General features: G+C 47.8%; 1 protein-coding gene across 1 annotated transcript in view; it reads left to right on the top strand.

Annotated features, from left to right (window-relative positions):
* Positions 1-22,039, top strand: part of Pdk1 (Phosphoinositide-dependent kinase 1) — a 302,785-nt gene that overhangs the window by 256,061 nt on the left and 24,685 nt on the right. The window lies entirely within an intron of this gene.

The following is a 22,039-nucleotide window of genomic DNA, read 5'->3' as shown; positions in this document are numbered from 1 at the left end:
GAAGCTAGACTAACTCCTCGGCTAAGAAGATCCTCGCGTGTCCTGGCTGGCAAGGGCCGCTCCTACCTAGACAGCATTCTCGGGATACCAGGCGTTTTCTTCGCTTTTGCTTCGAGCAAAACCATGGCTCTCGCGTGTGGAGGCACATCGATGACGAAAGTGCACGCGAGATATGCGCTCGCGCGCGGCAAGTGCAGCGAACCTTGCGTTCCTGCTTCCCGAAGCGACAGCGGGAGCGTCTCTCGCCGAGCATCTTGAATGCAATTTTCGGAACGAAACACGTGTCTTTCTTCGTGTGTATATATATATATATATATGCGCGCGTGTTGTGGGCGAAATATAAATAATAGTCTAGCAAATTGGACTGCGCGCGCGCGCGCAGTCACTGTTTTTAACTATGTGGTATAGTATTTATCTATTAATATTAATATCAGGAGAAATTATTTCTAAATGATCTGATTAATTTATTATACGCGAGAGTATAATAAATAACACGGTTAGTCAGTATACAAAGCAGGCGGACATACATCTTGTATGAAAATAACGAAATAATAGATGGCGATTCCGAGGGGAGGGGGGGGGAGGGGAAGTCTTTTATGAGCAAGTGATATAAATAACCCCGCGATATTTCGTAAGAGAAAGGTCCTCGAGGTGCCTTAAATTAGCGAATACGAATAACAACCGCGTTGGCCATGACGCGGTTAATGGCGTGGGACATGTGTCACCCGCGCCAACGTTGGAGGATTAGCGTTGACCGAGATTCGCCGCGGCGGCGCGGCGTCACGAGGAAAAACAGCATTTGGATATGCGAAACCGCATCTGCACGCGCCAGGCGGAGGCTAAGTGTATGCGAGTGGCGCCTCGGTATTTTCCTCGTGTGATTAAAACAACGGGAAACAAGGAAAGAAATCGTTTCCCAAGAAAGAGGAGAGAGAGAGAGAGAGAGAGAGAGAGAGAGGGGGGGGAAGAGAGAAAGAGAACAACGAAGACATATTCTCGCGCAGGTCACGTCTCGCGTACGAGCGATGCGATCAAATGGGACGTTCGAGTTTGGCTGGCTTCTTCTCCGAAATGCTCGAAGAAAACAGCGGAGCAGCGGACTAGAATCGCGACGGCGATTGAATGTCAGCCACGCGCGTGATATCGAGTGACTCTGAATTCTCAGCGAAAACGACGGACGAGCGATTGGGACGAGGGCGATCGGGTTAGAGCGGTCGCGTATAGGACGCGTAAGTGATGCGTCGCGGATACGTCACGGAGTTAAAACGGAGTTTTTGTGCAGGAAGTTTGTGGGCTGTCCGTAAACGCGCATGATTTTCGATTTATCTCGCCGTTCCCTTCACGTAAGCGTAAGCGTAAGCGTTTCGCACTCAAACGGAGACACCTCCTCAGGGCGTTTTCATTGAGGAAAAAGTAAAAATCTGATAGAAGGATGCGGGAAAGCGTTGAAATACGGAGAGGTGTGATTTTAATTATATTACGTTCAAATATAAAAAAATATGCATTATATTATATATTTTATGCGGCTATATATTTTTGAAAACACGTACGATATACGCACGTATTTGTACCGGAACATCCTGCGGAACACATGTAAAATTCCTATCTGCGACTATAATCCTCTGAATTACGACCGTGTTGCGAAAATCGTTGGGAATGGAAACGCGCATAATGAGCATCTCGTATTCCGACCTTATCCACTACCTAAAATGCTGCAGCGCGCGACGGCTATTCGTCGGATCGCGAGCGACGTATGCGGAAGGCGAAACCGCGCCGCTCGCGGCGGCGGAATCGCTTACGTCGCGCAAATCGTCGTGACGCGGAACGTCCTCGTCGTCCGCGGGAGCGCGCGCGCGGATGCGCTTCGAGAAAATACCGATGCAATCGGAGACGCCGCGCGCGGAGGAAGCACGTAAATGCACGTAACTGCATTTAAATATCCGCCAAAGCAAAGACGGAGAGCCGATGTCATCTGCGTTCTCCAGCAGAGCTCTCCGGCGGAGGAGAAACGGAAGGGGAGGTGGAGAAGCCGCCTGGCTCGTTCTCCTTCCCCGGGGGCGGGCGGAGGACGAAGGACGAATATACTAGAAGTCAGCGGAATCGGGATCGCCGATCGTTCGAGTGCGCGAACCTCCTCCTCTCATCCTCCCTGGAATGCGCGATTTGCAGCGGCGCGATGCTATAACCGGCTCGTAATCCGCTTCTTCGCGCGATGATACGTTGCAAGTAGGTATCGATTTACAGGTACAGGGATTTCGCCGTAAGGTCGTTCTTTCGCGAATCCGAATCCGGATAGCGAGCGGTGAGATCTCCTTCGCGAGGATAAAAAAAATATTACTCGCGAGTGAATATTAAAGTCTTCGAGAGAATCAAGAGAAGTCATCCCGCGTGTCGTTCGGAGCCTCGGTTGCAGCGTGTTCGTTGAAAAGAAAGCGATACGTGTAAACTGCGAGGGAAAAGATAACGTGGCCGGCATAGGGAATCTCTCGTAGGAGAGACTCTTCTGAGAGAGATCGCTGTCTCAGCACGGCTTTTCTGCTGTGTGAGCAGCCAAGAAATTTATATAACGATCTCGGGCGATTGTGCGCGATCGTTCGTATCGGATATATCTCGCTGTCGCGCGGGATGCACGCTGCACAATTTCCCAGAGAGGTTTTGAAAGAAAAAAAGATGTCAAGGTAGAATTCGACACCGGAGGTTAATAAGAATTAATAAGGTTTAAATGAGACACATCCGCGGAACAAGACAGACGCCGCGCTGCCCCTCTCTCTCTCTCTCTCTCTCTCTCTCTCTCTCTCTCTCTCTCTCTCTCTCTCTCTCCCTCCCTCCCTCCCTCCCTCCCCCTCTCTCCGTTTCTGCTCTAGATTCTTTCCTGCTCGGAGACAAAGGACGTACGTGTGTACGGAGAATGCTCCTTTTGTCATTCGCGCATACGTCTTTCGCAACTCGAAAGTTTCCTGTTTACCTCGCCGAAGCGACACGCGATGCCGGGATAATTGTAATACGCGAAAAGCATGTGATACGTTTAAAAACGCGGCGCGCTCCGCGGCTCTAATCGCCCGAGTGCATCTTTCGCAACTTCGAAATTTTCCTGTTTACTCCGCCGGAACGCGCCGCGCGACGCGGGGATAATTTCAATAAGTGTCTCGAAAAACACTGTCCTCGGGGAACAATCCGTGCTATTCGTGTCAATTAGCGCCATGCTAGCGCAGGTGCACGCGCACCCGCGTGCTCGCCCGGGGCCGCACGCGCGCGCGCGCGCGCGCAAGTGTGAAAAGGTGTGCATCAAAGGTGTTGAGGCGCGCGGATGAGCCGTACTAATTACCGCGATGCAAACGAAGCCACTTTGTGAGTTTGCTCGGAACTTAACTACGACGAGGCCGATCGCTCCGCTAACGCTCTCGAGGGATCGAGGTCACCGCGGGATAAGGCGAGCGGTGAATCACGCTCGGAAAAAACCTGAGCATTTTTACGCTGATCCATAAATCATGTGGGCTCTTGATCCGAAAGTTAAGCCTTGCTAAAAAAAAGCGGCTATCGAATATTTAACAAAAATTAGCATTTAATTGTTCCTTTGAAAAAAAAAAAAAACAAAAAAAAAACAAACTTCTCTGAGCGTGAAATGTATATATGAGAGACATTTCTTACAGGAAGAAATAATTAATGTTCGAACGAAAATTATTTTAAGATTCGAGTTTAATTCGCGGAGTTCTTTTAATTCGGAATCTATTAGATTTAGATTTAGGAACTATATACTACGTTTATGGTACCGCGTACACTCAATAGCCAACTTTTTGCCTACGCTTGTATCTCGCAATATCCTGAAAGGCTGATTAAAAAATTTCGCGAGTTAACAACTAGCCTCTCAGAGGCCGTTTCGTATAATCTCGTATAGTCTTGTATCGCACAACGTGCTCTCCTTGCTGCCGCGATAGGGCCCCCTTGCGAAAATGTATTCCCACAACGTCGGCATCGCGTTTGATTACACGTCCGATGCGATCGTTTTGACGGCAGAGTGGACGGGGTGAGAGAGGAGCCGGAGGTGGACCTGCGTGCGGTATTATGAAAGGCACGATTACCCCGGCTGCTGATTGGCATTTACCCTAGCACCTTGTTATTTGGCGAGCACGCATCGATGCGTGCGCCCATATTAGCCGCGCGTCAGAAAACTGCAGAATACCGCCGCATACCGGCGATGATGGACTCCGTTGCGAATGAACCCCCTCGCCGTTATCGTCGTCGTCGTCGCCGTCGCCGTCGCCGTCGCCGTCGTCGTCGTCGTCTTCCCGCTCTCGGAGTGTGGAAAGAACGCGACGTCTCGTTCTCCACCGGGGCCCCCGCTGCTCCGAACAGCGCGCTCTCGAACGTTGGCCTCGAATAACTGTCCGGGAATGCCGCAAAAGGCCCGCGAGGCATTCCGTGCGAGCCGCACGCTATAAGCGATGCAGAGAGCCGGAGTCTCTTCTTCCCTGCGAAACGCTGCGCTGCTAATTATTTGCCGTGCCGCGACGACGCCGCCGGGACCGCCGACACCGTTCGGGCACTTCTGGTGCTCCGCGTCGTTCGCAGGCGTGAAAACGAGGAAAATCCGTCGCGCGACAAAAAACGGAAGGATGCGGAAGGATAAACGCTCCCCCGCGAAATTCGAATTGCGCTCGCGATGTTGAACCCGCATTATAAATTAACGATATTGTTACAGCGTGCGGATTTGACGATCTATTTATTTGTGCCGCATCTCGACGATATCGGGAACTCGTCCTCGAATACCTCACCGAGCAAGACAGGAATGCGCGATGTTGCGCTTCGAGGAGGAAAATTGACTTGCGAGGAGTTGCATAATTTCGCGAATCCGTCACGGTCGAAGCGCGCGCGTCGTACGTGCGGCTCGTAAGGCATCTCGGATCGTGGATAATATCGATATAAACCGACGGCGGTTTTGCAATGCATTGCCGGGATGGATTGTATTTCGATGGGGAGGGGGAGGGGGGGATGGGGAGGCGGGAGAAAAACCGACCGCGGATAAGGATCTTCCATGAGAGACGTCGCGTATAATGAGAGACAGATTTGTCCGAGTGTTTGATTGTAATACGAGAAACCGCCGCGTATTATTTATCTGGAACGACGACGACGAGACGACGGTGGTGGCGACGGTACGGTAGAAATGCACCGTGTACCGGATGTGGCTTACGGGCTCTCTCTCTCGTATAAACGTACTACGTAGTAAGTGAACGACCATCTGACTGTACTGTCTCGCCGACTGTATGACGGTATGTATACCGGTTCCTGTGCGCGCGGACATTGTTGGTTGCACCACACGCTCTCCTGACGCGTGCAGCAGCCAGATGACGTGACGAGTGGAAAATAGCCCGGCAAGCGAGCACATGGAACGAGAGGTGGTAGAAATTGCGGGGTTGACGAACGCGCCCGCACACGGAAAAAAAGAGGAAGGGGGAAAGAGAGTGAGCGAGAAGGGGAAAGAGAGGAGGGGGAGGAGGGGAGGGGGGGAGAGGGGCCCAGAGGATTTCAGGTGGAAAAAGGAGCAAGCGTATTTATTACGGCCGGCGTTTGTCGAGAATCCTCCCGGGGAAAAAGGAGGAGTGTGCCTCCTCTTTCGCTCCCTCCCGGCGTTAACCCGCAGCTTCTAAGCGCGCGAACCGGGTGCTTGTTAAAATCGTCGAAAAGACCGAGGGATCTGATTTCCCGCGAACATCCGCCGTCTCTCGCGGGAGCTAAACGCGAGCTAAGCGCTCTACGTATCTATCAAGTGATCGCTATTAAATGATCGCGCGCGATGTAGTTTCCAGCGTTAACGGTTGCGCGAAATTGAACGGGCGAGTGATTCGCCTCGCGCGCTTGTCACGTAAACGTGTTATCTCATTATCGAGCCGGCTTGAGAGATATCGAGATCATCTAGGTGACTAATAAAAAATCTATAATGAAATGAAAAAATGAAACACGCGGCAAAGTAATATTGTTACGGAAAAAAAAAAATTGCGGGAATTAAAGGGAGAGATATCGGTGATACGAAATTTTTGAAATGTCTTTTAACGAATATTCGTGGAATATATCCACGTTAAATGTCAACTAGATTTCCAAACATTAATCTTGAAAGAAGGAATACTAGGTAACTCTCGATATTGGCACATTTGCTCGAATCGAGCTTACATTCAAATTCGAAGGTCGAGGAAAGAATGTTGCTCTTCGAGCCTGTTCACGACTTCGACGATATTCGCGGTACAAGAGCCGCAAAATTGCTACTTGGTGTGCCCGCGTTCGGAACGGTCGGCGACAACACGCCGGGACGGAGTTTAATTTAACCGCCACTTTTGGGTTCCGGAATGCCGCTCGAAGACCGTATTATTCGACAGGTCTTAGACCGGGATGGACCTCGGATACGGGGAAATCGGAAATGCGGGAATTCTCCGCCGAAAGGTTCGCCATATTCTCTCCCGTTGTCTTCCCTTGAATTTCCCATTTCTACACGGAAATGGAGGGACGCACGCGAGAAGGTTCGCCCTTCGTATAATTTTAACGCGCACGTGATACGTGCACCGCTCGTATGGGATTTGTGTAATGACAACTCGAGCATCCGGATGTTCCTCGAACGGAAGTAAACAAATCACGCCGAGATATTCTCGATTCTCGGCTTGAAAATATCCCGATACCTGGCGGCGAGCGATGGATCAGCACCCACTTTCCCGACTTTCGCCCGATTTCTCAGCTAATTATCACGCGTCCACGTTACTAATCGCGCTCGCAAATTGCTCCTCGCGGGTTTGTCGATGTCGGTTTTTCCTAAAGCTTTGTCGAACCTTTCTCCCGATCTGTAGAAAACGTGAAGGTAATTTTGCAATATTCGCACGTGATCAAGCAAGATATTAATTAAAATTTATATTCTAATGATCATCATTAATTCGACAAAACGATTTCGATTTTGAAAATAATTTAATTACGACGTAATAGAGTTTTAATATTAGATCTTTTTCGACCCACTCGAATGGAACGGATCTTAGGAGAACTGTGAGTCGAATAGAATGCTCCTGCGAGAGAGCACTCCCTCGCGCCGAAAGGCCCTGTCTGCCTATAATTGCTGCAACTTCTAGAGTCCGTTTAAATCTGGCCGAGCACAATTCCACCGTCGATCTCGACTTCACCTGCTCGTCACGACAATGTATTACGTCACGAGAAAGCCTTAGGGCCGCAGCTCGTGAACCCCGCGAGAGAGACCTGACGGAAATAGCCGACCCAACTCTCTTAGCATCGCGAGAGACTAACTCGAGAGTTGTACCCGCGATGCTATCTTTACTCTTTTTCCCCTCACCGCGGATCTACGAAATGCATTTTAAGGTCTCATTCACACGGCGACCGGAGTTCCTGATCGCGCGCGCCCGCCCGCCCGCTTGCGTCATCCAGGATTACCGCTCGCGCGTAAACGGGCCGGAAATCGATGAATAGAATCCGCTATTAACTCCCTAATGCATTGTCGCCGGCTACTTTCAGATCGTCGCTAGAAAACGCACTTCATATATTACCGGGTCGGCACAATAACACGGATACACACAGGCCGCATTGACCGTAAAGTTTAAGAGCTTGCTCCAATTCCGCATCATTCGCGGCGATATATATGAGGGACATCGGGCTTGACTAATGGTTATTAATTCTTGTGTTATGTCTGGCGGACATAACACGAGAGACTTGACGCAACCGTGAGCGATCGCAAGCGCCAAAAATATTCCCCGAGGGGGCGAAGCGCGCGCGACGACACGAGCCGTCATCGTCATCGCCGTCTCCATCGTCGTCGTCGTCATCGTCGTCATCGTCGTCGTCGTCGTCGTCGGGTCGCATCCTCCTCGTCGGGATCGATCGTCCCCGATATTTTCGGCCCCGACATTTCGCGAAGCGCGGAATTAAGCCGCGAACTCACCGATCCGATTGCTCGCGAATTCGCGAGTTCACGTCGGAAACGATTCCGCCGTTGTGGAAGTCGCTTCTCCGCGTTTGTGTCTCGGCTATGTGTATGCCCCGCGTCGTCGTCCTCTGGCATCGAACCGGATTTATCCGACGCCGCACTCTCGGCTTGGTGGTGCATCGGCTGCTATACTCTCGCGCGACACCTTACTCGACTTGGCAAGACGACTTTTCCTATGATAAATATAGCGACCGCGCCGCGGTACACTCACGCCGTTCGGCAGCCGATGCCAACAACACACGACGACGACGGCGGCGCGACGGCGTCGTTAATATGCGGGAAAGGGGGACAGTAATCGGCGGGGTTGTGCCCCTTAAAGGATTGGCATTTCCATATCGGCGGAAGCTTCCATATTTCCCGCGCGCGACCGAGGAAAATTGAAAGTCATAGATTCAGACTCGGCGCGCGTCCTTTTACACGAATTGTTTCCGGATGACGCATCGACTCTCTCTCTATCGCTTTCAAATATTTGGAAATTTGAATTTTTCGTTTAATCTTATCTTATTATTAGCTTATCTTATCTTATTATTTGTCACATATTAGCTGTATACAATTAGGAATAATGTCTGTACGTAATTATTCAATTTAAATTTTTTGTACTTAACATGTGTATTAACAGCGAGAATATTTTGGTAACGAAAAAGCGCACGAGGGACGGTACACGAAATAATTACTTCAACGTTTATCGAGTTTTTTTATCTCTCTTTTTCCCCCCCCCCCTCACTCTTTCTCACCGTTGGTTAGCTTTCATATGAAATGGACCAGGAAATATCGCTGTCTGGCTGGCATTTCGAAAACGAGCCGGACTCACCAGGGACCGAGTACACGAAATAGATTTTCCACAGGCCTTATCTCTTTATCTGTCGTCTAAGCCACGCCGCGTTCCTACACGGTGACACATAATTTCCCGCCGAACGGTCGCACCAACGCCAGCGGGCTTTTCCGTCCACCATCCCCTTTTCCCCTCGGCACGGCTCGGTACGTATTATTTATTATATATCGCGCGGTTTTTCATTTTCCTCCTATATTCCAGCCGCGTCTCCCGCGAGGCTCGGCGAAGGCTTTGTTCGCAGTCGATCTGCTCGTGAGAAATTTAATTATGCGCGCAAGAAACCCTGGAAAAGAAAGTCCCAACGAACGGACGGGCCGGGATACTTGCGCGAACGCGCTGCACCCCGCCTTTTTATTCTGTCCCTCCAGCAAAATTGCAAACCGGCATGATGCACCGTAACCGGGCGGTTTTTTTTTTTTCCATCGGGCCCCAGCGGACTTTTTGCCTCGCTTAAGCGGGCGCGCGGCACCGCGGCAAGATTGTTAATTAATTTTCAATTTTACGCGACTCCGATCGTGCGACTTTGGTCCGGTTTGCCGGATTTTGCAGCGTAACGCGGCAATTTTCAGCCGCGTTCAATATACGTACGTGCGCAAATAATGCAGGGCGTTGATTAAATGTTGCAACACATCGCTCGACACTATTTCATAATATCGCCGCACAGTTTTAATTTTTATTCTATTAAATATAAGTCTACTTCGTGCACACCTACGTATGCCGCCAATTAGCATTTTAATCTCGACTTTCACGTTCGATTATGCGAGCTGAACATTTGAATATTCGTATTATTCGATGTCGAATAACTTCGGATTATTTCAGCTCTATTCAAATTAACAATTTCATTAAATTGGAAATAAATCCATTCGATTATTTGGATTATCAGGAACTTTGCCGGCTAATTAGAAAGGGAATATAGAAATCGTAATAGAGAAATTCGTAAGGACGATTCTCGTATTAAATCTGCAAGTTTTAATCGCGAGATGCTCTTGTGTTTCTCTGATGGAAAAATTCCAAGATCTAATTAGGATATATTTCGCGGGGCGCGAAATCGAATTCTCTCGTAAAGCCTAATTTATTCCGCATCTGTACGCTGCCGAGTCACGAGTCATTCGTCCTCGAATGTCGCAAGCGAGAAAACTAATTGGAGTTGCCTTTATGACCAATCGGCCAGTGTACCGATCGACTGGAATCTGCCGTGTGATAGCGCACAAAGAATGCGGGGAGTTTTCCATTCTGCGCGACGAGATAGCACCGCGCGGGATGTTGTTTATTTTTCAATTGCTGATTTCCGAGAGGGAGAGAGAAGGATTGTGTACATCTCTTTCAGAGACGAATAACATCCTGTTTTCGCGGATGATATCGCCTCGACGACGATGCCGCGCGTTGCGGCGAATCGTATCGCGAGTCGAGCAAAGTCAAGAACCCGAGTCACACAACGCGCGCAGGGGGTATCCTGCTATGGTGCTTCAAGCTTTTGTTCCGGGGACAAATCCATAATTTTTTCTAATTGCTAATCGCGAGATTAGATATCGCGATATCTAATACAGGGACCATTTGTTATTGCGTTGTTCCATGCGCGGGGGAGAACAGCAACGTTTCATCGATTGCATGGCGATTGACGTCATGATTTTTTTTCCTGCAACTGATGTTTATCCAACATCGTAGGCACGTTGGCGTTGTTGACGGCATAATCGAATCCTATCTGTCCGCCCACAATTTTATCTCGACGGTACTGCTCGTGAAAACGACGTACGTTACATGATTTCCGTTGTCGGAAATATTCAGGAAGTTAATAGAATTTTTAAAGTGGATATCAAGGTAAACGTGCTCGGGTTTACTTAGGAACTTAACAGATATCCCCTCCTTCTCTGTCACACTCTGTGATCTTGCATTATTAGTCTGTTCGAGACAAGAATCCACCTCTCAAAATGCCTGTTATCTCTGGATATTTTGGAATGCTACGTATCTAATCTTAATCTTTAGTAACAGTTAATCTTTAGTAAACAGAATTTTCAGTGACGTGATCTCATTATCATATATTTTTCAGCTGTATTATATTTTTACTATTTTTCTTACACATATTTTTCTTTTACACATTTTATTTCTCATTTTATTATCTCGCTTTATATGCAGCGTAGTAACTTGCTGCGCGCGGTGTCTTTTCTAGCTCGCCCGTTATTTTATATTCTCTCTCTGCATAACGTCGAAGTTCCGACGAGAGAGAGCAATAAATCGATCCCTCCCTATCCTTAATTCTCCTTATCGCGGAGACTGTGACGCGTTTGCCGCTGCCCTTCTTGTCAGAAGCCATCGGCACCTACCCATATCCACCCACGGGGAAGCAGCCTGCCACCAATCGAGAAGCGATAAGAGCTCTCGCGTTGCACAAGATATCATAAGAGAGACGACGTGGGTGGAAGCCGACGCCGTCAAAGCTCTCGCTTACGTGAACGGCGACGTGTGCTTTCGTCACGGCCGCATGACGCGGATGTCGTCACCAACGGACGATCGCGAGTCACACGGTGCATCGTAATCTCACACGCGGAATTGCATCGCGAATTGTACCGCCATTCAGTGACGGATTTCATAAGCGATCTTGCAGGACGTCTCGAATATTCCGTTTGCAAACACCTCAAGTCTATCGTTGCACTCATTACTATTGTCGTATCAAAACAGAGTCAAAGCAGAGTCAAGAAAGCAGCGTAAAAAATTTGTTACTGTTGTGTCGCGTTGTTATTGAAAAGAACGGTCGGATCGTTAGTTCCTTCAAACCGGCCCCATAAATCTCGCGGCTGTATGCACCGCGACGACCACGGGGGATTTTTACGTCCCATTGTGTTGCGCGTGACAATCGGGGGCAATAAAAATGTGTGACGTGTAAGTCCGACGTTCGTGCGATGACTTTCGTCAGAGCTTTCCTATCCATATATTTAATCGCCCGGCCTCCCACCGCGCGGCTATCGGTCCCCGTAGATGACGGTGAGTTTAGTTTGACGATGGTGCACGGATTATCGTCAGATACACCGCGAGCTTTCGAGCAATTCGACCGCGAAGGATTGAAACCCGTAAGATCCGAGGCCGCCGTCACGTAGCCGTTCCTCGCGACATCCTGGCTCGCCCGGTCTTGTAAATTGAATCCTGGAACTCGGCCAGCTCGCGTCGGAATCCTGTATACACTCTCCCGTAAATTTCTTAATCTTTTGGACGGCGTCTTAGATACTCGCCGTCGCGCGTCGCATCCACGTGCGGTCAAGACCGAGACCGAGGACGTCGCGGTCGCTGAAAGAGGAATCCCCGCGATTCGACGATATCTCTCGATCGCGAGTGCGTGACGACGCGATTTTTTTGCACCGATGAGCAAGACGTAGTCCAGCGGGTCCTCAACGAGATAAATTTTACACGACATAGGATCCCATTCCGCATCGCATGGCATCAATGGCTTGCAAAAAGTACAATAATGTGTCCTCGTACTTCAGGAATACGTCACGGAGGCTGTTCTCGGTGAGTCATAAAAATGCCGCGTTTCTTTCGCACCCCCTTGGGCGCCTTCGTAATGCCTGTGAATGGCCAGCGTGTGACTGTGTGCATGTTCGCTATCTTCGGGCTAAATTTACGCCCTAGTATTCCGGCGTATTACGTATACGTGGGAATTGGAACCACATCCCTCAATGATCTCGAGCCGTCCCGAAATAATGGCGCTTACGTTAATAATTACGGAGATTACGATAATTTTAACTTTCCCTTGACACGTGCGATTTTCCAAGGACCAGCCGTCCGAGAGACGCACGCGCTCGGTTTTTTGGCGATTGGCCCGGTTACTAATATATACCCATGAGTATTTTACACGCGCCTCCGCTCAGGTGACGCTCAGACGCGACACGCGACGTCACGTTGAGAGAGAGAGAGAGAGAGAGAGAGAGAGAGAGAGAGAGAGAGAGAGAGAGAGAGAGAGAGAGACGTAAGATATACTTAATGAAACGATCAACGTCCCCGCGTTCTCGCATAGATCAAATTTCGTCCGTCTCGCCGACGGGACTGATGATCCCGAATTAGGATTAAATCAGGAGCGCGATGAAAATAAAAACGCCAGGTCGGAATAACAGCGTTCGAGATAGCTCGAGCCTGATGGTTAAAAATTATTATAAGTACTCGGTTATTTGTCGAGGCCCACGACGTTGTCAAAGCGCACGAAGCGACGCGACGCGAATGATAACACGATGTTATCTTTTACACGTGTGGAAAAACATAATGTATCTGATAATATCTCGCGATAGACACATAATCGCGCGGTGAAATAAGCAAAATTATGCAAGCCACAGGTGCGGGCCTGCGTCGTGATAAATGCCGGCACGCTATGACGTCTCTCCTCGCCGTGTGTGCGGTAAACATTTTTCTGCTCATTAATAAAGGATGTTTATGAATGTGCATACTCATGACGCGAGAGCGCCAGGAGGGTCCAATAACATTTCATTACAAAACAGTCGATTTCATTAAGCTCCATTAAATCCATACACTCGAGGTGACGTGCGCTCTCATGCTCCGAAAACTTTCGCAAAAAAAAAAAAAAAAGTGCCCGGCGACTCTCGCAGATGTAAACATGAATACCGGTGTGTTCTCAGGTGAGCTCGAAACCTATTTGGCTCGCACACACTCGTATACGAGTGTACTATGAGACCATACTACGAATTCACGTGCATCGCTCTATACTTAGATCGACCGATTCAAAAATAAAATAATCGTTCCGTTAAGCGATGTTCCAAAATTAAGAATCTAGACATAGCACATAGCACCAGCTCTCTTTCTCTCTCTCTCTCTCTCTCTCTCTCTCTCTCTCTCTCTCTCTCTCTCTCTCTCTCTCTCTCTCTCTCTCTCTCTCTCTCTCTCTCTCTCAGATCTTTGAGAGTGAAAATTGAGTGGCAAACGGATTAACGTCATTTTGTCGTAGTGCGTAATGCTGGTGGCCGTATAACGTAAAGTTAATTGAGTGTACAGCGATTGATTAATCACGAATCGAAAAACATGTTCACGTGAGGGATTGACGTATATCGCGCGGGACACTTGTGAGTAAAATTCCCGGGAGAATCTTTTTGGCAGAGTGGAAGAGTTTTGGCGGTATTCTCTTATCGCGTGCAGCTCCAATCGCGCTTATCGCGCGCACGCTCTCGTTGTTGTTTACAATTTCTCAAAATTAAAATTTATCAATAACAGTAATGTATTATAACAAGTGCAATCAAAATGTTTATAAAAGCGGCGCGCGAGTGGCCAAATTTAAATTGCAAAAAACGTAATAAACATATAACAATCAGCGGTTACCTCCGAAATAGAAAATCGAAGCTATACATTTTAATGCTTATGTTAATTGTTAGAAAGTTATTAGAAAGCAGTTATTAAAAAATTATTAGAAAGCACATTTTGATGTTTTGGACTTTAGATAAGAACTTTCTAAAAAATATTTGCTTCTTTTTCTTTCCTTCTGTTCCGAAAATTCGATATTCCGGGCCGCAATATGACTCAATATTGCATTATAATTTAATATTCCGCGTCGCATTAATCGCGCCGGCTTGCATCATTAACAGCCCGATTTTGTAACAAAACCCGACTTTACGCTCCCGGGTCGTGGCAAACGGACGCGAATATAATTTAACCATCTTCGACCTCTATGTGGGCTCGTATAAATTTATAAGCCGGCCGTGCACGCGCGCGGGCAGTTACACAATTTGCATGTTTACACGTGGCTGTCGAACGTTTGCCCCGGGTAAACGTCGTGAATGCAGGCTGCCGGGGATGGAGGAAACGTTTTCCTCCGCCCTCTCTTTCCCATCCCCGCGGTCGAGAGGCCAATACCAAATCCCACGTGGTAGTTGCACGTGCACAACGCGGTGCCGTTTCACAGCGTAACACACGTAACATGGCCGCGTAAAAGCGAATCTCAAGTGTGTGAACGCATTAAATATTCCGCGGTTGCGGAGGATACACCTGCGAGCGGCATCGTCAGGTGAGAAATCGCGAGAATCCCGCGCGAATCGCGGGATTCTACCAATATTAGAGGAAGTTTCCACCAAGAGACGCAAATCGATCGACAGAAGTCATTTATGTTTTTGTCTCTTCTTACTGAATATCGAAGAAAGACAGATTGATCCTCCCGTGTCAATTTGTGTCTCTTGCTGGAAAGCTCTTTATAAGATAAATAATCGGCGAAGAGTGAATAACAAGCGGGACCAGAGATTCTTTTTCGGCGGGATAGTTCCTACGAGGGAGGGGACGAACGACGAGGGAGAAAGACAGGAAAGAGAATCGATCGATAGTATCGCGCGAAGTGAACTAACGCGATACTATCGACACATATTTATACACGCGGCTCGGCGACGCACCCTTGAATCGCGATAACGCGTTATCACGGGGGCCCGCGCGACGGACCGTGAGAGGGTGAGGGTCGCGCCGAACAATGGCCGCGTGATTAATTGCTCCGAAAGCGCCAGAAAGCTAGAAGTGATGGATGTTGTTCCGCGCGCACCAGATGCCCCGGCCGCCAAAGTATAATCGTGCGGATGCAAGTGGCCGCGCGGGGGTTGATCCGGGAAGATTATCGCTCGCGGTGGAAAGGAGCGCGGAGTAAAACCGCGCCGCGGGAAATAAAAGCGCGTACCGATTCGCGCGGGTCACTCGCGGAAAAAGCGGCGCTTTTTCCTCGTCCGACGACGTACTCGGAAAATTTCCGATCTCTTATATAAAATTTATATAAAATTTGCTAATGAGACACCCCGCACCTTGGCTTTTATTAATATCCAATTTATCATTTTCTATAGTCATAAATTTATACTATTATTATTATTTATTATAACGCTTGACCTTCTCCTCACAAAGCATTACATAAATTTATGTTACGTAAAGTTAATATTAATGAACGTACGCTGCAACTCATATATCTTGTCTCTGTCTAAAAAGAATAAAGAAAGGTAAGGCAAAAAATATAGATAAAGAAAGAAGGTTTAAAGAGAGACCGAGAGTTTAGAGGGAGAAGGAGAGCGTTGCGGCGATACACTTGTGTGATTTCATCTGAGAAATGGAAGAAACCCGAGAGATCCTTGGGCGGAAGCTGCGATGCTTAAACATTTCTCGTAATTCTCGGATTACGAAACAGAAACCGTCCGGTTGATGGTGAAGCGCGCGCGCGCGCGCGCGCGCGCAACCGACGTGTCATCGTAAATTATTCGGATTTATCGGGAACAACGACGGATTTCGTTTCGTGTGAGTGCAGGAACAGCCGTAGGCTCCGTTAATCGTCGCGTCTCATTATCACGCGTCGTGGCGACATCGCGAAAAACGTAAATATTTTTATCCTTGGACGCGGCTAATCGGCCGCAAAATTACCGAACGCAATTACGAAACAGTGAATCAGTATTTATGAAAATTCCAAGTGGAATAAACACGTTTTCGTGAGAATCATTAGGGGTCGATCCTGAGACTCGCGAGATAATGAATGGAATCTAGTAGACGCTTCTATTCCTGGCGGCGGTGCGACCGATTTCGAAAAAAAATTGACGTGACATATCGCTGTCTCGCACGTTAATTAGATTCTTATTGACTCTCGCGTATCGATTCATTCTGTCCTGGGTGATTATGCGTGTTACGACCGTGAATAGAGCGTTATTACAGCTCCCGCTCCGTTGACACATAGTTAGTGAATATAATTAAGCCTTTCGAGCATACGTAAAAATAAAACAAACGCCAATTTGCCAATTAACTCTCGAATTAAATTTCTCGTAGCTCGAAAGCTGCTCTCTGTTTCTCGATATCTTCGGAAAGACCTCAACTGGCAATTTGCTTATCATTAAGATTAAACTTGGCGGAATATAAACATTGAGCGAAACATTCAAAAGGCGTTTCTCTTGAAAATTACATGTTTCGACAGGCGCGCACGGAGAGCGACATATCATTATGAAGAAAAACAAACGCGCGTATTCGTATTCGAGGGGGATCGATACCGGGAGAGCCCTCGCGTTCCATGTCCTCCCTAGAGGTTCTTGCTCCAATCTTGGGCACTGCCCGGCGTACGTACAAACACCGGAAATGCGCACCCTTAGCCCAATCGTCGCGCGCGCCACACCATTGTAAACGTACCGAAGTCATTGTTTATGGTGGCCATTAGCCGGGCCTCTTTAGCCGGGGCGTCGGGTTGCATGCGCGACTTTCGTGTGTGCGTGCACATAATGCACCGCCATGCTTTATGGGATAATATAACGTTAGAAACGAGAGCTGAATTCTCGGCGGTATGCAAAGTGTCTGGCGGTACTTGGAGCGCGGTGTCGCATTTTTTTATATTCCCAGGCGCATAATTCCGCCGACTGCATACACGGTATTATTAAAGCGTCGAGGGGCGGGAGGGGAGAGGCGAGATAGGAAGGAAGAGGGAGGACGAGGACGAGGACGAGGACGAGGAGCTCCCGCGACGCTCTCTCGAAGGAGATGCGTCCCGATGAAATAGTCGGAGTGCATCGAAAAGGCAAGACGGAAAGGGTGCGGGGCGCGGATCTCTCGCGCATTATCGTTCGACGCACTCGCTGAATGACGCGCGACGAATTTAATTAATGAAGATCGCGCCGCACACGTCGTTCCGCGCATTAAACGTCTAAGAATGTATAATACGTGACCGACCGGGAAAATGAAGAATAATACGGAACGGGGGCCGCGGACGTACCGTTGCTCGGAATTATGATTCTACGCAGTTGTGCGATTCTCCCGCGCATCGGGACTGCTCTTCTTTGTGCCTCATCGCCACGCTTTATCCCCACTTTAACCTCGCGCATTATGACGAATGCGTGTCTCTGCGTTTAAAAAAAATTTCAGGTTTAATGAAAATTTCAAGAGGCCTCTCTCAGCCTCGAGTAACCTCGTGTTGTGCGCGCGCGAGGGCGCCTTAACGAACGGAAAATATAGATCTCTAAACATCGATTAGCGTTATGAATTTACGCGCGCGAGCTTTCACAGCCACATATTAAAGATGCAACGGCGAGGCTGAGCGTGTAAATATGTAATAGCAAGCCTGCAGCTAATGTAACGGCATTATAAATAAAATATTAAGCGTCAAGCCAGGCATCTTGTATACGCCTCACTTTTTAGTAATGAAGTTACCGTCCAGTTTCTTTTCCCGAAACTACAGTCTCCTCCGGTGGAGTCTTAAATAATTCCAAGTACTGTCATAAATAAATCGATTATTGTAAGAAGGGATATGAGTCAGCTGCGTCGTGCCTTATGAATGTATGCGACTCAGAAAGATAAGTTATTTATTATCTTGCGGTATCGCATACCAAATTTGGTAGTAGATAATGGTTGAGCATTAAGCTCGGCCGTATGTTGTTTGTATTCTTACTTATAATACTTACTTATAATACTTACAATATTAATATTAAACGAGAAGCGGGAATTTTCCGTGCGTTTTTTCCATAATATTCCGTAATATTTCATTCCAGCGCGCACTCAGACACATCGCTCAGACGCTCAACTCGATTCGATGGCAGACGCGGAGTAGTCGATGGTAAAATTAAATTTTCAACAGTTAATTGTATTCGCTCGTCGACGATTATTTGCGTCCTCGAGCATCTGAGCCTCTGCGATATTTTTCGTCCATCCGCGTCCTGTCCTTTGTTTGCACGCCGGCGACTTAATTCCGTTACCCCAACGGGGAAGCCACACAGACGATACTCTCTATTTGTTCTCTTTTGATTTACGGCGCCTACCTGCCATCGGGGTATCTGCATTGAAAAATATTTTTTTTGCCGTCCGTCCGAATTCCGTCCGGGAGAGCGCGCATTCAATCTTTCGAATTTTATACCTGCTGGGAAACGGGCGAGGCAGTCGGCTTATACGCAAAATTCGAAGACTTCGGATATCTTGTGGGGCATTCCAAGGCGTGTCGGATCCGATAATTACCGCCCGAAAGTGGACATTTATTCGAAGGACTCAAAGGACTCTTTGAAAATATTTTTCGGGTATTTTTCTTTGCCCTGTTTACGTGCCGCCCCGAGTTCGAGATACTCCGAAACATTCAGCTTTCTATTCCGCTCCGAGATGATATTCGGTCAACAGCGCCAGGAAAGATACAAGAAACAAAGAACAGGTATACTAAACTGATATTTTTCTTTTCTCAAATTGTTCAAATGGCTCTAGAATTGAGATAATCGTTACTTTACATATTTTTTTATCCCGTTTTCACCTTTGTACGCCATTCTTCCTTTGAATCTTAGCTCATTCGTGAAATATGTAGTTACGTATTAAGCGTTTTATCCGGATCGGCGACGCGGTGATCGATGATGCGCGCAGACTCGTCGACAATAAGCGATTCAGACGTGTGGCATGTACCGCACGTACCGTATCGATCTTTGTAACGCGTCATTCGTTGCTCAATCATTGTTTGTCGTCGGGAGTATCGTTCACCGCTGTTCTTCGACGGCGGCGGTCTCTGTTATTGCTAAGAGACGAGTGCGATGACGCACGGTGCTCGAATAAACCGCGAGTCCGATGTCGCGCGCGTGATTCCGACCAGGAAAGAAAACATGTCACGCGGGCGCGGGCTGGGGAACGAAAAAAATATTTTCTCGCTCTCTCCAGGCCGTCTGGCCAAGCGCGCCAAATGTGCCGAACGCATCGGTTACTGGCCGTCGAGTGGTCTAAATCGACTCGAATTCGCGATTTCGACATCGCCGCGCCAAATGAACATGCGAAACACGACGTTATCGGGTTACCTGATAAAATCATGCGCACGAAAGGAGCAAACTGCGTCATACCCTATAAATATTGTAAAAATTGTTAATAATAATGGGAATGGGATTGTATCGTACAATAATAAAAATTCGCTGCGCGATAATATGAGAGATATTTAAAAACAATGATATATAGTACAACATAAAATATAGTATTCAATGTTTAAAGATATATAGCATTTCTATATATCTTGTGATAAATTGGGGTCAAAGATTAATTTCCGAGTCAAATTTTTTTCCTCTACTTTCTTTGACCTCGATTAGAATTTTCATATCTATTTTGAGACTTTGAACAGTCAAATCGACTTGATTCGATGTTATTTAATATGCACAGATCGTATTTAAAATCGTAAAATTTTATTGAAAATAGCGAAAATCTCCTCTTTTAAATGTCAGTAAGAAATTGTTTATTTCAGACATAAGAACTCAATTTCAATCATAAATTGAACATCACGATTCTCTAGAATCTATAAATGTTTTGAAATTAAGGTCAAAAGTAAGAATAAAATTTCGACTCGGATTCTATTACAACTAAAACTACTTATCTCATTTTATCTTGATATTTTTAAGGGATTTTAAATCGAATTAGTTCGGAAAGGACATGTATGCGTCCCGAGACTTTTGAAAAATGGGATGCTGAATAATTCACGTTATTTGTGTCGCTGATAGCTCATCGAATATTTCGTCGTGGTAACGTCGAACGGAAGTGGGGGCCGCTATTTGACGTTCTTTATTTTTACGCGCGCGTGTCTGTCCCCGAAGCGGGTAGTCGAAAGCTCGATGATATTTCCAGCTCGGCTTGGCATCGCGCGCAGGGGAGGAGGAGGATGAGACCGAGGGGGGGAGAAGGGAGGGAGAGGAGACTTGCAGAAAATTACATGCTCCTTTGTCTATGCAAGACAATTCAGTCGCTTTCGCATTCAAAGCGTGACCAATAGCGAGAGGCGCCGGAACTCCGGAAGATGTGGGTTTTCGTCGGAGTTAGCGAACGCGCCGCTCCGCCGGCGAATACAAATCAGGTCATTCTGTATGTGGCTGCCGCATATACCTATGTGCACACACACACACACACACACACACACACACGCGCGCGCGCGCGCGCGCGCGCGCGCGCCTCGGTTTCCTCCCTCTTTCCCCGTCCCTCTCCCCTTCTCGCCCTGATGTACCTGTCCACCCGCTACCCGACGTACCGGAAGTTGCCGCAACGAATGTGCGGCCACCTACGATCGATCGAGGATCTCCTTCGACATGACGGGATCGTTTACTCCGTTTCGCTCTTTCGCGCGAAACAAGATGAAACGCCAGTGTAGTCCATTTTTGATGAAAGTAGATCGATACTTTTTCTCCGAGGTACATTCGAGGAACTCAAAGCCTCAAGTTTCGACGGAATCCATCCCCCTTGTGTGTATCTCGCGTGTGTCTTTGCCTATCGCGACGATAACGATCGGCAACGATTGCTCCATGGCCCGCACAGAATCTTCTCCGCCTTTCGCCAAATTATCGAGCTTAATTGCGAGGAAGATTTGGCCGGATTTCGAGAGTCCTGATCTCTCGCTCAAACCCCCTGCATCATTAAAGCGATTCAAGGTTCGTGAATTCGCGGATGTGGAAATTAGGTCGCAACCGCCAATAAGAAGACGCCAATTTGATCCCTCTGCTCTATTGTTTAACAACTTGCTGTTATTAACAGAAGGGAACATATCTTGCTACAGCTCTTAATTGATAAGCCAGGAGAAGTCGAACGAATCTGCGTGTCGCTAAATAACACAAGATGTAATAACGTACAGACAAGTAAGAATATATATTCAAAACCTATTAATTAATCCGGCGATAATTCGGTTATCAAGGAAGTTGACATACTAATTACCACGGAAAGTTACACCGCTAATTATCACGCTTATTCGCACGATTGCCGATCATTACGGGCGTGGCATCAGTAAATCGTTGCCAAATTTCCGTTGGCGGTCCGACGATAAATAGTCCGCCATTTGAGGGGTAGGCGTTGCGGAGGGTCGAATCAAGGATCGAGACGCGGTGATGATTTCGTTAGCGGCCGTTCCGCTTCTCTTTGGACGGATCGCGTGTCACGATCTACGATCGTCAAGTCGCGTTTTCGCGTCGAAATGGCGTCCGAGCGGAGTGTGACGAGCCCCATCCGTCGCGATAAATCTCGAAGGTCATTGATCAACCGGATCAATTCCACGAAAGATCGCGAATAATCCCGGATCCTTCCGTTCGGTTCCCCTCTTCCCGTTCGTCCGCCCGCCCGCCCGCACTCGTGCAATCACGTTTATTTTAGATCGGCGAGTTGTTTTTAACGCGTCCGATTAACGCGCAAATAACACTTGCGTATATTTTTATGCCGGCGTGATCCACGGCGTTCTTCTTTCCTCCTTCGCGACCCGTGACGATTCGCCGGTATTTACTAATTAATGTTTACTCGCCGAGGAGTTAATCGCCGCGATTTTTTAAACACAC

The sequence above is a fragment of the Pogonomyrmex barbatus genome, unplaced genomic scaffold (genome assembly GCF_055798465.1).
Source record: "Pogonomyrmex barbatus isolate J1 unplaced genomic scaffold, ASM5579846v1 scaffold11, whole genome shotgun sequence".
NCBI lineage: Eukaryota > Metazoa > Arthropoda > Insecta > Hymenoptera > Formicidae > Pogonomyrmex > Pogonomyrmex barbatus.
The sequence above is the reverse complement of the archived record's forward strand: the minus strand, read 5'-3'. Positions and strand labels throughout refer to the sequence as shown.